Source organism: Wyeomyia smithii, chromosome 2 (genome assembly GCF_029784165.1).
Source record: "Wyeomyia smithii strain HCP4-BCI-WySm-NY-G18 chromosome 2, ASM2978416v1, whole genome shotgun sequence".
NCBI classification, from domain to species: domain Eukaryota; kingdom Metazoa; phylum Arthropoda; class Insecta; order Diptera; family Culicidae; genus Wyeomyia; species Wyeomyia smithii.
This window is the reverse complement of record NC_073695.1, coordinates 162,042,916-162,056,607: the sequence shown is the minus strand read 5'-3', so window position 1 is coordinate 162,056,607 and position 13,692 is coordinate 162,042,916. Positions and strand designations below refer to the sequence as shown.

Below are 13,692 nucleotides of genomic sequence, written 5' to 3'. Positions count from 1 at the left end.
TTCATTTCAGGCTGTTTTCCAGAAACCGAAAGTTGCCATCTTACAATTCAAAATGTTGTCTGAAGTCGATTTGTGGTTCCAGTGCATCATTACGATTCCGGAAATACCCATATTGGGTGGTATTTGGTCACTTTCCGCTGTTTTTCATAAACCGGAAGTCGCCATTTTGGATTTCAAAATGGCATTTGGAGACAATTTCTGGCCTCTGAGCGTCAAAGTTAAAGTTAAAGAAACACTCATATTGGGTGATATTTGGTCATTTTCCGTTGTTTTTCAGAAACCGGAAGTCGCCATCTTAGAATTCAAAATGTTTTCTGTGGTCGATTTTAGCACCTGTGTATATTTCTAAATCCGGATATTATTATATTGGGTGGAAATCGGCCATTTTTGGCTGTTTTCCATAAACCGGAAGTTTATTTTACAATCCAAAATGTTGCCTGAGGTCGATTATGGAACATATTTGTTACCACTAAAAACATTCACCTGCCAAATATGGTTCCATTTAGTTGATTAGATCGCGAGATGTGCAGAAATTTGTTCTTCATTTGTATGGAACCCCTCCCTTCTAGAGAAGAGAAGGGCGTCCAACTATTATGGACATATGTGTAACCCCTTGAAACATCCACATGCCAAATTCGATCATAGCATTAAACTTTTGTAACTGCTTTACAGATTACGTATTACGTATGGGACACAAGCGTTTTCAGGGGTATTTTTGTGTACTAGAATATTACGAAAATTCTGTAAATGTAGCTGTATTCACCTGTGTTGCCAGTATGGCTTCAGAATGAAGTGTTTGATTTATGTTTTGAATCTTTATTTCATTGTTTTTCCCATTCTTTGTTTTCATTTTCAAATTATAACTGGTACATGACAACAAACTATACTTAAGCAGGTATTAGACGATGCAAATATTTGCTATTTTTTGGTACGATTTTTATTTGCACAAAATAAAATCTGTATTGAGAAATAGCAAATATTTGCTTCGCCTAATACCTGCTTTATAGTGCTCTTTGAACTGGTAGTACTCGATTTGTAATACAATATATAGTCTCGTAAGAATGACGAAATTAACATTATGACTATTATTACTAGCATAAATATTACGATTGCAGCTCTATATTGTGCGGTTTCACGATGCAGAACGTTCGTATTATCGAATATAATCCCATATTTTGTGTGTGTGTGTTTTTTTTCTTTTTTTTTAACGAAGATTGGTCTTTATCAGTTATTGTTAGTTTATACTACATAATTCTCATTTCTATATTGTTCTTCTGTTTTTTTTTTTAATTCAAATCATCTTTCGTACTATATTGCATTGTTTTATATAGTTTCATGCGATAAATGATATGTCAATATTTTATTTAATTTATGTTTTCAGTTGCAATTGGCACCACAACATCCACATGGCTTTAAATGCTTAAATTTTATTTTTCATAAAAATTTTGTCATTTTTTTCATTCTAACATAGCATAGCGGGCACTTCCATATACGTATACTTCATAACTTTATTTTTTGCATGTTATATATCAACAAATTGATTCAACCGAAATGTTTTTTTTCATGTCTTAGTATCTCATATCGCATCGCATGATTCTTTTTTCCCATTTTATTGTATGTACATCACAGACAATTAAATGTACCACTCCGTATAAAATTCTATGAAATTTGTGGTTCTTACTAACTTATGCGACACCTCCTGACATATTCCGCAAAAGATAAATTTACAGCTTTTCTGCTGTTTTGACAACAAGGCGCGCAAAAACTGTAAACTGGGTTCAAAGGCAAAAACCACATTCACGCCACCACTGCTGCGACGGGAATATTTCGCATAACTGAAACTCATTTGAATGGACTGTTATTTGGATCCACGAAAATAAATTTCATGGTACGTCTGTTTGTCTGTGTGTACATGATCATTATTATATTGTTAAAAATATTCGTTACCATAACGCGGAGGAAACGACATCAGAAAATTTTATTTCAAAAAATCGTCATTCATATTTTATCAACTTAAATCATGTATATAGTAGCACATTGATATATTCCGATAAGGGTACTACAGTCATACCTCGATATAAGATAACCTCGATATAAGGCAACCTCGATATAACGTAACTCGATACAACGTAACTTTTACCTCGATATAACGTAACTTTTTAAAATGTATTGAAATTGAAAAAAAATAGTAGGAGGGTGGTAACCAAGACACGACCGCATAGTTGATGTAGGACTACAATAATTTTATAATTTTATTTTGAAGCTATGTTTGATTTGAGCTCGTTTCACTTTTGTAGTTTGCATGATTTATTTTAACCAATTTTAGCTCAACATCTTCCAAAAGGAAGGTATTATGGTTCCGGTGGTAATATCAAGTATCTAGGTCGTCAGCCCAAATTCATCAAGCGACACCTCAAACGACTTGGAACTAAAACTAGTTCATTGGTGGCCATTTCTACTGTTAAGGTCGTCTTTGACTATTTAAAAAGTCAAAAAAGTCAGTCAAAAATCGAACGGGATCTGTATTTTGATTATTTCTTTGCAGCACTCTATCTTAGAAGAAAAAATATTCTCTTTAACATTCACAATGGTCCAGAAACCAAATTTAGGAGGAAATTTGGGTCTAGAGCTCTATAGCAATGTTTTAGAGAAAAACTTTTTTTTACAAAGGTCCTTAAAATTATTGGAGCTATAAAATTGTAAAACAAGGTTTTCTATCTACAAAAAAAAAAAAAAAGTTAGATACTTGATTTTCCCCTAAATTTGGTTTCTGGACCATTGATGAATACCTTTCATTCTAATACAGCGAATTTTCTTTAATGCGCGAAAAGGCAACCTTCTATAAAATATTTAATTGAGTACGATTTAGTAGAAATTAAACTTCCTTCTATATCTATTTGTCTTGTTGAAGTTGGCTCACTCACCGACCACAAAGCGGCAAAGATGTCACATAAATTTTTTTCCTGCAGTTACAAGCTCGTGGAAAAAATATCGATAACGAATTACAGTTTTAGTAGAAAATGTATATTCACAGAAAATTTGAAAATGACATAGAATTTTATGAACATGTTAACATTCAATTCAGGTCAATTTAAACATTTTATTAGTATACAGAATCAATCAGAAAAAATTTGATCAGTTTCAAGATACCAAAAAACAACGAAGATACCATATTTGAAAGTTATATGTCTGTTATCTTCGAAAATAAACTGGGCTAGAGTGATGCACAAAATTAGCCTCAGCATGTAATGTTTGCATAGCGTTGTTCAATTACAAGTAAGGTTATGGAAAGTAATATTTTCTTGCAAATGCTAATTCAAAAAAATTTCAATTGAAAAATACAAACACTAATGTCGGAACTGTAATACCAAGATAAAATGAATTTGGTTTTTCTCTAAACCGCCACCGCGGGATGCAACTAGTATTGTCATATTGGACTAAATTCATTTAGTTAGTAAAATATAATCATCAGTACAGCTCGTTCAACTACCTATTCAAAGATCTGTGCGGAGCGTTTTGGTTTTCTATTGTCTTTTGAATACCTTATATTCAGTTATTTAAATAAATCTAAAAAAAGCAGAGTGTAGAGTTCAAAAATAGAGCATCTGCCATCTTATTCTCCTTCAAGACATCAGTTCTATTAACATTAACATATTTGTTAACAGCAGAACGTAAAACTGTCTGATAGTGGAGGTGGTTACGAACTTTCCGAAAAAGCTTTACCTTCAAGACATCAATTTAGTCTAGGCTGATAGAAGCTAACATTAGTTGACCTATTGGGACGGGAAGATTCTGTCAAATTTTTTTTTGCCACTGCTATACAGGATATCAATGCAGGCAGTTGGTGTCTATTCATGAAGTCTGTGCTAGGCGTGCTCGCATATGATTGGTACATTGTTGGTGAAAATTTGACCTTGAAACTTTTATACAATTTTCACTGTTTAACAATGAAGTGATAATGAAAATTGAAAAATCACAAAATTGTCCATCATTTTATCAATCCAACGACATATCGATTATTGTGGTCCATCATGTGGTTGCATCAGTATAAACGTTTGAAATCTTTCATTCCGTCGTTACATCTTGGTTTTAGTTTTCGCGGAATGTATCTCGATATAGTGCGGTTAGACGTAGTCCTACGTCAAAAAAAGTGATACAGCAACTGTTTCTGGGGTATAAATTGCTTCAAAAAATGTTTGTAGTAAGTTTTAAAATTGATGAAACTAATGCGAAAATTGTCCTAAATGGGCATAAGAAAGGTTTAAAAATACTAATAGGTGATGGAAAATAGGTTTTCACGCATCCTTCAGTAACAATTCACAGTTTTGCATCAACTAGAAAAAAAAACTTTTTTATTGTTTGTTGAAATTTTCTCTAAATGAAGGTTAAAAAATACTGATAGGTGATGGGAAATAGGTTTTCGCGCATCTTTGAGTAACTTTCAACAGTCTTGTATCAATTCAAAAAAAATTTTTTTTTTGCTTGTAGAAAATTGTCCTAAATGGGCATAAGAATGGTTTAAAATTACTGATAGGAGATGGGAAATAGGATTTCGCGCAACTTTGAGTAACCTGTGTATCAATTGAAGAAAAAACTTTTTTTGCTACTGAAAATATTTCTAAATGGGCATAAGAAAGGTTTAAAAATACTGATAGGTGATGGAAAATGGGTTTCCGCGCATATTTGAGTAACCATTAACATTCTTGCATAAATTAAAAAAAAATTTTTTGCTTCGATATAACGTAACTCGATATAACGTAACGAAAATAAAAATAAAGATGCCTTATATCGAGGTATGACTGTATATTACTATGTTCTTATATTATGATAACATATATTCTTATAACATATATTCTTATATTGTTATAATGTATTGTACAATATTACAAAGTTTATTTCATATATTAAATTAATGGGTTGGGTGGGTGCACCAGGGTGTTAAACAAATTGAAGGCTGGAGGACGGACGTGGTGTGACAGCCTGGATCACCTGGGGGAAACTGTTTTCTCCCTAGAGGTCTGAAAAATGTTCAATGCTCCCTTCTAACAAACAAACCATCAGGCAAGTTCAGTTTGTACGGCGAAATTGTTAATTTAATAACTGGATGTGTATGTTGGAAGGGATATCTCGATTAACCGTGGAAAGCGTGTAAGCGTCTCTGCTTACGGGTCCACCCAACCCCATTTGGCCCTTCTTAACAACATATACGTGAAAGTTGCTCAGTTAACAAATTCGATTCTACGGTCAATCTCCTTGCATCCATAGGCAATGCCTTGAACTGATGGTGGCTACAAACTACGTACATGACAACATTCTCGACTTTTGGCTACTGTACATCGCCCTAATTCTAAATATATTCATATTGGGTGGTATTCGGTCATTTCCAGCAGATTTTCTGGCATTAATCTGACACTGGAAATACCCATATTGGGAGGTATTTAGTTATTTTGGTTGTTTTCCAGAACCTAAAAGTGGTCGTCTTTAAATTCAAAATGGTGTCCAGGGTCAATGTTTGGTTTCTATGTATCACCTTGATTACGGAAATATCCATATTGAGTATTATTCGGTCATTTTCGACTGTTTCCTAGAAGCTGCCATTTAGCAATTCAAAATGGTGCCTGAGGTCAATTGTTAGCTCATTGCATCATTCTGGTTTCAGAGATACTCATATTGGATGGTATTTGGTTAATTTAGGCTGTTTTTCACAAACCGGAAGTCGCCATCTTGGATTTCAAAATGGTATTTAAGATAATTTCTGGCCTCTGAGCGTCATTCTGGTTGAAGAAACACCCATATTGGGTGTTATTCGATCATTTTGGGTTGTTTCCCAGAAACCGGAAGTCGCCAACCTAGAATCTAAAATGGGGTCTGTGGTCGATTTCAGCTGCTATGTATCATTCTAGATCCAAAAATACTCATGTTAGACGGAAATCGGCCATTTCTGGCTGTTTTCCAGAAACCAGAAGTTGCTATCCTACAATTCATAATGGTGTCTGAAGTAAATTTTCAGCTTCTTGCAACATTCTGGCTCCGGAGATACTCATATTGGGTGATATCTGATCACTTTGGGATGTTTTTCAGAAACCGAAAGTCGTCATTTCGGTCATCAGGGCATAATTCTGGTTCCGAAAACATTCATACTGAATGGTATTTGGTCATTTCCGGCTGTTTGCCAGACAGCGGAAGTCACCATCTTAAAATTCAAGATTGTGTCTGTGATCAATTTTTAGATTTTGAGCATCTTTCTGGTTCCGGAGATACTCATATTTAATGGAAAGCGTTCATTTCAGGCTGTTTTCCAGAAACCGAAAGTTGCCATCTTACAATTCAAAATGTTGTCTGAAGTCGATTTGTGGCTCCAGTGCATCATTACGATTCCGGAAATACCCATATTGGGTGGTATTTGGTCACTTTCCGCTGTTTTTCATAAACCGGAAGTCGCCATTTTGGATTTCAAAATGGCATTTGGAGACAATTTCTGGCCTCTGAGCGTCAAAGTTAAAGTTAAAGAAACACTCATATTGGGTGATATTTGGTCATTTTCCGTTGTTTTTCAGAAACCGGAAGTCGCCATCTTAGAATTCAAAATGTTTTCTGTGGTCGATTTTAGCACCTGTGTATCATTCTAAATCCAGATATTATTATATTGGGTGGAAATCGGCCATTTTTGGCTGTTTTCCATAAACCGGAAGTTAATTTTACAATCCAAAATGTTGCCTGAGGTCGATTATGGAACATATTTGTTACCACTAAAAACATTCACCTGCCAAATATGGTTCCATTTAGTTGATTAGATCGCGAGATGTGCAGAAATTTGTTCTTCATTTGTATGGAACCCCTCCCTTCTAGAGAAGAGAGGGGCGTCCAACTATTATGGACATATGTGTTACCCCTTGAAACATCCACATGCCAAATTCGGTGTCATTTGCTTGGTTTGTTCTTGAGTTGTGCAGAAATTTATGTTTCATTTGTATAGGACCCCTCCCTTCCAGAAGAGAGAGGGGTCTCAAACTATCATAGAAACCTTTATCGGCACTAAAAACCCCTACATACAAACAGAGTTGGCATTTCGCACAGGCGATCCACTGACGTGCAAGAATCGTACGAACAAAGAGGAAACAGAGCATAACTCACCACACTAAAAAAGAAACTCTTTTCCTTTGGTGATAAATATGCCGCGCGAGAGTGTGCGCCAGCGATGCCACATTTTCATCTGTATTTTGGAGCTCAAAAAATCTTATCACCTTGGTAAAATTTGAAAAAATCTGTAAAAGAAAATCTGCATAAGTACTGGACATATCCTCCTCGAAAAAAATGCAATATAGCTTGTTAAACATTTTTTCCGCGAACTCATTCATGCACACGTTTATGCGTAGCATATGAATATAATAAAACCTCCGACACGCTCTACCGCATTTGAGTTAATTTATATTTTTCAACTATATAATAATTAATCGCGACAAAACATCGTAATTAATCGCCACCAAATATCGCAATTATTTGCAATTAATATCAGGATTATACGCGACTCGTCTGTCAACGCACACATCCTTTTTTTCTTTTTCTTTCTTTTTTCGTTCGTTTCAAACGGCAATGGCCAAGCAAATAGGCCGTTTTTGAAGTTCTCTTGCTGACCGCTTGCAGTATGTGTTGAGGGCCTATATATTTACTTTTTTCTTGTTTTTAGTTAATGCATATCTGGTTGCTTCGTAACATTGTGTAGTCAGCTGAGATAAATCAATGAGAGATACGTTTCGGTAGTTGCATAATGACTTCATAAACAGATTTTCGAATATTTGAGTCTGTCTTGATTAGGTTATAGGTCCGGTATCCTTGCGTGCGCTTTATTTTTGCGGTGTTACATCATCAACCGGAATGAGTTCGGATCGCGTTATGATTTCCGTAAAAGATATAATGAACACGTACGCGCGATATTTGGTATTATGAACCTGGTATTAGAACTCAGCGCATCGTTTACCAAAACGAAATCTGCTGCAAACCTTACCCTTTTCTCCAACATCCCAGTGATTTCTCGTGGAAGTGCAGAGGTGTTCTCGGCTTCCAATAAAGCGAGTATCACGTCAACATATTCCTATACACACTCCTTCTTTGACCTGCATTCGGATGCGGCCGGCGCTGGTATTGCCTAATATAAAGATTAAGGTCACCAGTCTTTACACATTAAGGATGAATGTTAATCCCAAGCATCATCGATTGGTTCTCTGTGTAATTACAGCTGATCTGACAATAACGGAGTAGCAACCGCGGGCGGTCAATCATGCTCATGCTCATGCTCATTTTTCAACTATATAAAGAAGTTTAATTTACGACCCCATGAAAACCAAAAATATCTGTATAAATCTGTATTATTTCCAGAAAATCTGTAATCTGTATATGCAGATATCTGTATGAAAAATACGCAAAAAATCTGTTTAAATGCAGATAAATCTGTATATGTGGCATCACTGGTGTGCGCTAGTGCTTGATAGACAAAGTGCGAGTGCGTTGCATTCTCTTTCAAAAAGTTGCTCTCTTGCGCTCTCGTCTACATTCACCCGTGCGCGGCGCTGTAGCGTACACTGCACAGTGAGCTCAGAAACGTGAACCTCATTCATTTGCTCTCCAAATAATGGTTTTGTTGACATACTATCTTCCGAAGATATTTAGTATATAAAAAGGCTCAAATCATGACAATAAGTTTTAGTTCGAAACTCAACCGCTAGTGGCACTGCAAAATCTAATTTTTTAGTCTTACACTTTAGAGAAATGGTGTCTTCAGCAAAGTTATAGATAAAGTTCTTACAAAAAACTTTGTCGAAGACACTTTTCTTCTAACTCGTCTTGTTTTGGATATATAACATTTCTTATTAGACTCGTCTTGAAAATTAGTTTTTTTCGAATATACAAAAAACTGTAACATTTAGAAGGATATAATGTTCTACATATATTTGTATATCATCGAAACACACAATTTTGTAGAAGACACAAAATAGATAGCTTCCACACAAACCGAGTTATTGCCAAAAAATGTTAAAAAAGCATCATTTTTTGTACACACCAAGAACACAAAAAAGCAAAAACTAGCAGACGAAACCTGCATAGAATGAAATATTATCATAATCACTCTACGAAATCGCTTTAATCGTTTGTCCCCTTTAGTATCTTCATTACCTGATATGAAATTAAAAAGACAGTTCATAGTGCAATTGCAGGGCGAACATGTCTTTAACTTTAACTAGTAATAGCATTTGACAAATGCACGCAAAAAATCGATCTTACTGTATCGATCTTTTTTTTAGTACTGCAAATCAAGTAGGCATTTCTTAGTCCCTATTGGCCAGCTATCCGAGAAGGCACAAGAAAGCCGGAACAAAGACATCAAGAGGTATAATGAGCTTGCTGAAATATTTAAAAACGCAAAATAATTATTACCTTCATAGATACAGATTAGACCACATCAAAAAGTTTTCTAGAACTGCCGTAAATGTTGATTTACTACACCGTTTTCTGGAATCAATAGATCTAGTTATAAGCAGTTTGCTAGACAAGCCACCTAATAAGATCTGCGGTGATGAAAAATACAAGCTAGATATTAATTAGTAGGATAATGCTAATTCTGATAGGGATGATTTTTCAACTTCATATTTTTTTAACATTTATTCTAGCAAAATTCATACATGAAAATATAATTTAATTATTAGAACAATGCAATAAATGATACAACATTTTTAATTTGGAGTGATCAGTAATCTGGCCAACGTTTTGACGTGTATTGTCATCGAAAAAGTTGAGTAAGGCTGTTTTTTAAACAAAACTTTGGCAATGAAGACACTGGAAGGGACAAACGTTCAAAGTGATTTCGTAGAGTGATTATGATAATATTTCATTCTATGCAGGTGTCGTCTGCTAGTTTTTGCTATTTTGTGCTCTAGGAGTGTACAAAAAATGATGCTTTTTTAACATTTTTTGGCAATAACTCGGTTTGTGTGGAAGCTATCTATTTTGTGTCTTCTACAAAGTTGTGTGTTTTGATGATATACAAATATATGTAGAACATTAAAACCTTCTAAATGTTACAGCTTTTTGCATATTCGAAAAAAACTAATTTTAAAAACAAGTCTAATAAGAAGTGTTATATATCCAAAACAAAAAGAGTTAGAAGAAAAGTGTCTTCGACAAAGTTTTTTGTAAGAACTTTATCTATAACTTTGCTGAAGACACCATTTCTCTAAAGTGAAAGACTAAAAAGTTAGATTTTGCAGCGCCACTAGCGGTTGAGTTTCGAACTAAAACTTTTTGTCATGATTTAAGCCATTTTATATACAGGTCGGACTCGATTATCCGGAGACTCGATTATCCGGGGGCCCGATTATCCGGGGCTCGATTATCCGGAGAAAATGGCTCAATTATCCGGAGTATTTTTTTTCTTCTTTATTTCTATAATGAACTTTTGTCTCCCGGGTCATTGGGAGTTTCGGGGTTGTTCAAAATTGTAACAACAATGCCCCGTTCTGTTTATGTAGTTCGTTTTTAGCAGTTTTCTCGTCGTTCCCGCAACCAATTCTTACTCAACAACCTCCAAAAGCAAGGTATTATGGTTCTTAGTGGCCGATTAGGACAACCACTATTGGTCAATCGGCTTCGAATTTATGACCGGAACATATTTCTGTAATATAATGGCCATGATCAATGCAGTACTAAGAACCACAAGCTGGCCTGTTTCGGTGGTGTTCCGGATGCTCCTGGATTATTGAACCAAAACTCATCAAGCGAAATCAATAACGATTTGAAATCCGCAAAGTAACCCATTAGTGGCCATATCGAGCATCTAGATCGTTATAGGTCACTTAGAAAATAGAAAAAAAATCATAAGTGTTGTCAAAATCGAACAGGGTCTTTATATGTAACACCTCAATTCTTTTTAATATTTAAGATAATAAAACAGATAAATACCTAAATCAAATCAAACTCTATTATATTTTCTAGAAAATATTTCCTTTAATCTCTCGAAGCAAAAGCTATCTTCCTAATGGTAGTTTTGATTTATTTTATTTGGTTTTTACATTTTCGAGATAATCAATATAACATAATTTATTGTTACACATATATGTATAACAGACGCCGACAAACAGTCTAAAGACCATTTTCAATTTATTTCGTCGGCACATGTAATGTGTACAACATACTATAATAGAAAACTCGCTGTTCTAAATAAGGGATATTAAAAATTAAAAAATTAAAAAATGGTTCGCTTATCCGGAGGATTCGAGTTTCCGGAGTGAAATGTATTTCAAAACTCCGGATAATCGAGTCCGACCTGTACTAAATATCTTCGGAAGACAGTATGTCAATAAAAACATTATTTGGAGAGCAAATGAATTAAGTTCACGTTTTTGAGCTCTCATACCACTGTGCACTGGTGCGAAGAAACATCAGTTTGGTCTCTATCTTGTACGTCATACAGATTTGACCAGATTGCGGCAATTTCTGCTTAACGCGTTCCAGCGCCAGTCAAAAAATATACCGATGTGAAGAACACTTGTGAATGACATGGGCGTAGGTAGGATTTGGATCATGTAAAAAAGAATCATGTAAAAAGAAGTTATCATTTAAAAAATTAATGATCGATGTACTCAATTCGCTCTTTACGCGCAAGATACGTGACGCATAAAAACTCCGCGTACAAAAACGCTTAAATTCCAAAATCGCGCATAAAAAATCCGCGCGAAAATAAAGGGCCCTAATTTGTATTTTAAATTAAACAAACAATTTTAAATTGAATAAACAAATCGACTAAAGTGTACTAGTACCTACTTAGTGATTCAAAGCAAACTTTCTCTTTTGTACGTAAGAGACGTGATAAGTCTTGTGCACCGCCGCCATAGGTGATTCTAAATCGGTGCTTCGCCAAGGATATTTTTCGACGCCAATGACTGTGAATGCTAGTTTTTTGTTACTTCTTATTCATTTTTCTGGTGGTTTGTGAAAATTACCGAGTACAGATTATACCTATGCTAGTGTTATTCATAAAAATTTCAATGTGGCATAAGTGGAATGGGACATTTCAAATTGGTTTACAACGGTCTCACTTTTATCCAATCGCTTAAAAGTATATTTGTATGGCAGGTTCTACTAGATATTGATTCGATAGCCTTTTGATTACAACAACATAAAATTCGATTGCTTGAAAAATGTTTGCAGAATGTTTTCCTCGCAGTAAAGTCTTCCTCAGAACATACTAATTCAGAGCACGAAAAAAGAATGGAAAAGCGGAAACGGAAATGGATTCAATCGGGAGAAGAAAAATAAACATTTTTTCAGAGCAAAATTGTCTTTAGTTACAAAATAGTGTGAAATCGAAAATAATTTTTGCCAGCTCACGTTTATAAGTTTCATATCTCAATAACTATGTCAGTCGAGATTCGAGCATACGATGACTTGCTCGATTCCCGGTTTCTGGAAGAGATTCAAAAATGGCCGAATACCAGGCCTAGAGACCGGAAATCAATTTCACACGCCATTTTGAAATTCAAGGTGGTGACTTCCAGTTCATCTGACGTCGTTTTGAGGTCTCTGGAGTATCCATGTTAGGTGATGTTTGGTCGATTTTAGCTGTTTGCCGGATACCGGAAGTGACCATATTAAATTTCAAATGGCGTCCGAAGTTGATTTCCGGTCTCTGGACATCGCCCCGATTCCGGAAAAACTCATATTCGATGCTATTCGGCCAATTTTAGTTTCCTTCCAGATACAGGTCGGACTCGATTATATAGTCTCCGAAAAATTTTCACTATATATAATCGAATCAGAAAAAAATTTTTTTTTGTTTATTTTGCATAAATATTATGTTGTTTTTGAATAAATAAGTAGGATTTTTTTGACTATCCCCCTTAAAGTCGCAAAAAACCTTTCTTACAAAAATATATGTATGTATAGATTTCGTAGTTTTTCTTTATGTTATTGCAGCCAGCCATGGCAAGAACACTACACCGTGCTGCACGGGTGCCACTTTTGTATAGAAACACTACACGGCGTGCATTGCAACTTGCACTGCGTGATGTGTATTGGGTAGATAGTAGATTAGCTAGATTAGCGACTTGCGTATTGGGTAGATAGTAGATTAGCTAAAAACATTGCCTTAAATTTATTTAAATTTTTGCTCACCAGTATTGATTTCAACTTCATGAAAATAAGTATTGGAAAAAAGTCAATCTCTATCACCTCAATCTTAACTTTGAAATAGTAATATTAGGGTCCATTCAAATTTAACGTGATGTAAATATTGGACTTCCGGAAAACCCTCACCACATTGTCAAGCATATTTCCAATACTCAGCACACCAGGCATAAAAAATTTCCTCAGCCCTGCTTGCGTTATGTAACATTTGAACGGACTTTTATGAATCAATAAAGAAGCGCTTATTTATAACGTAACGCAAGAATAATTATTGTTGATCTCCTTTCTCCCTTTGCCATGCTTTTTGTTTAAATTTTTCGTATGGGTTGCAACACTTTGCCAACCAAACACTCTTTCCCGTTTCCTGAGCGTTACATAATTTGTAAACGTTCCCTCGCGATATTTCTGTTTTAGATCAGCTTTACTTTACTTGAAACATTATGGCTCAAAAATCAGGGTTTTGGGTCAAAAAATATTGCGTTACGTCATATTGGACTGAAGGGAACGTCCATTAAT

General features: G+C 35.0%; 1 protein-coding gene across 1 annotated transcript in view; it reads right to left on the bottom strand.

The window, feature by feature from the left end:
- The window catches only part of LOC129720169 (putative uncharacterized protein DDB_G0286901), a gene marked incomplete at its 3' end in the record, with an annotated part of 131,694 nt that overhangs the window by 103,314 nt on the left and 14,688 nt on the right, over positions 1–13,692 (bottom strand). The window lies entirely within an intron of this gene.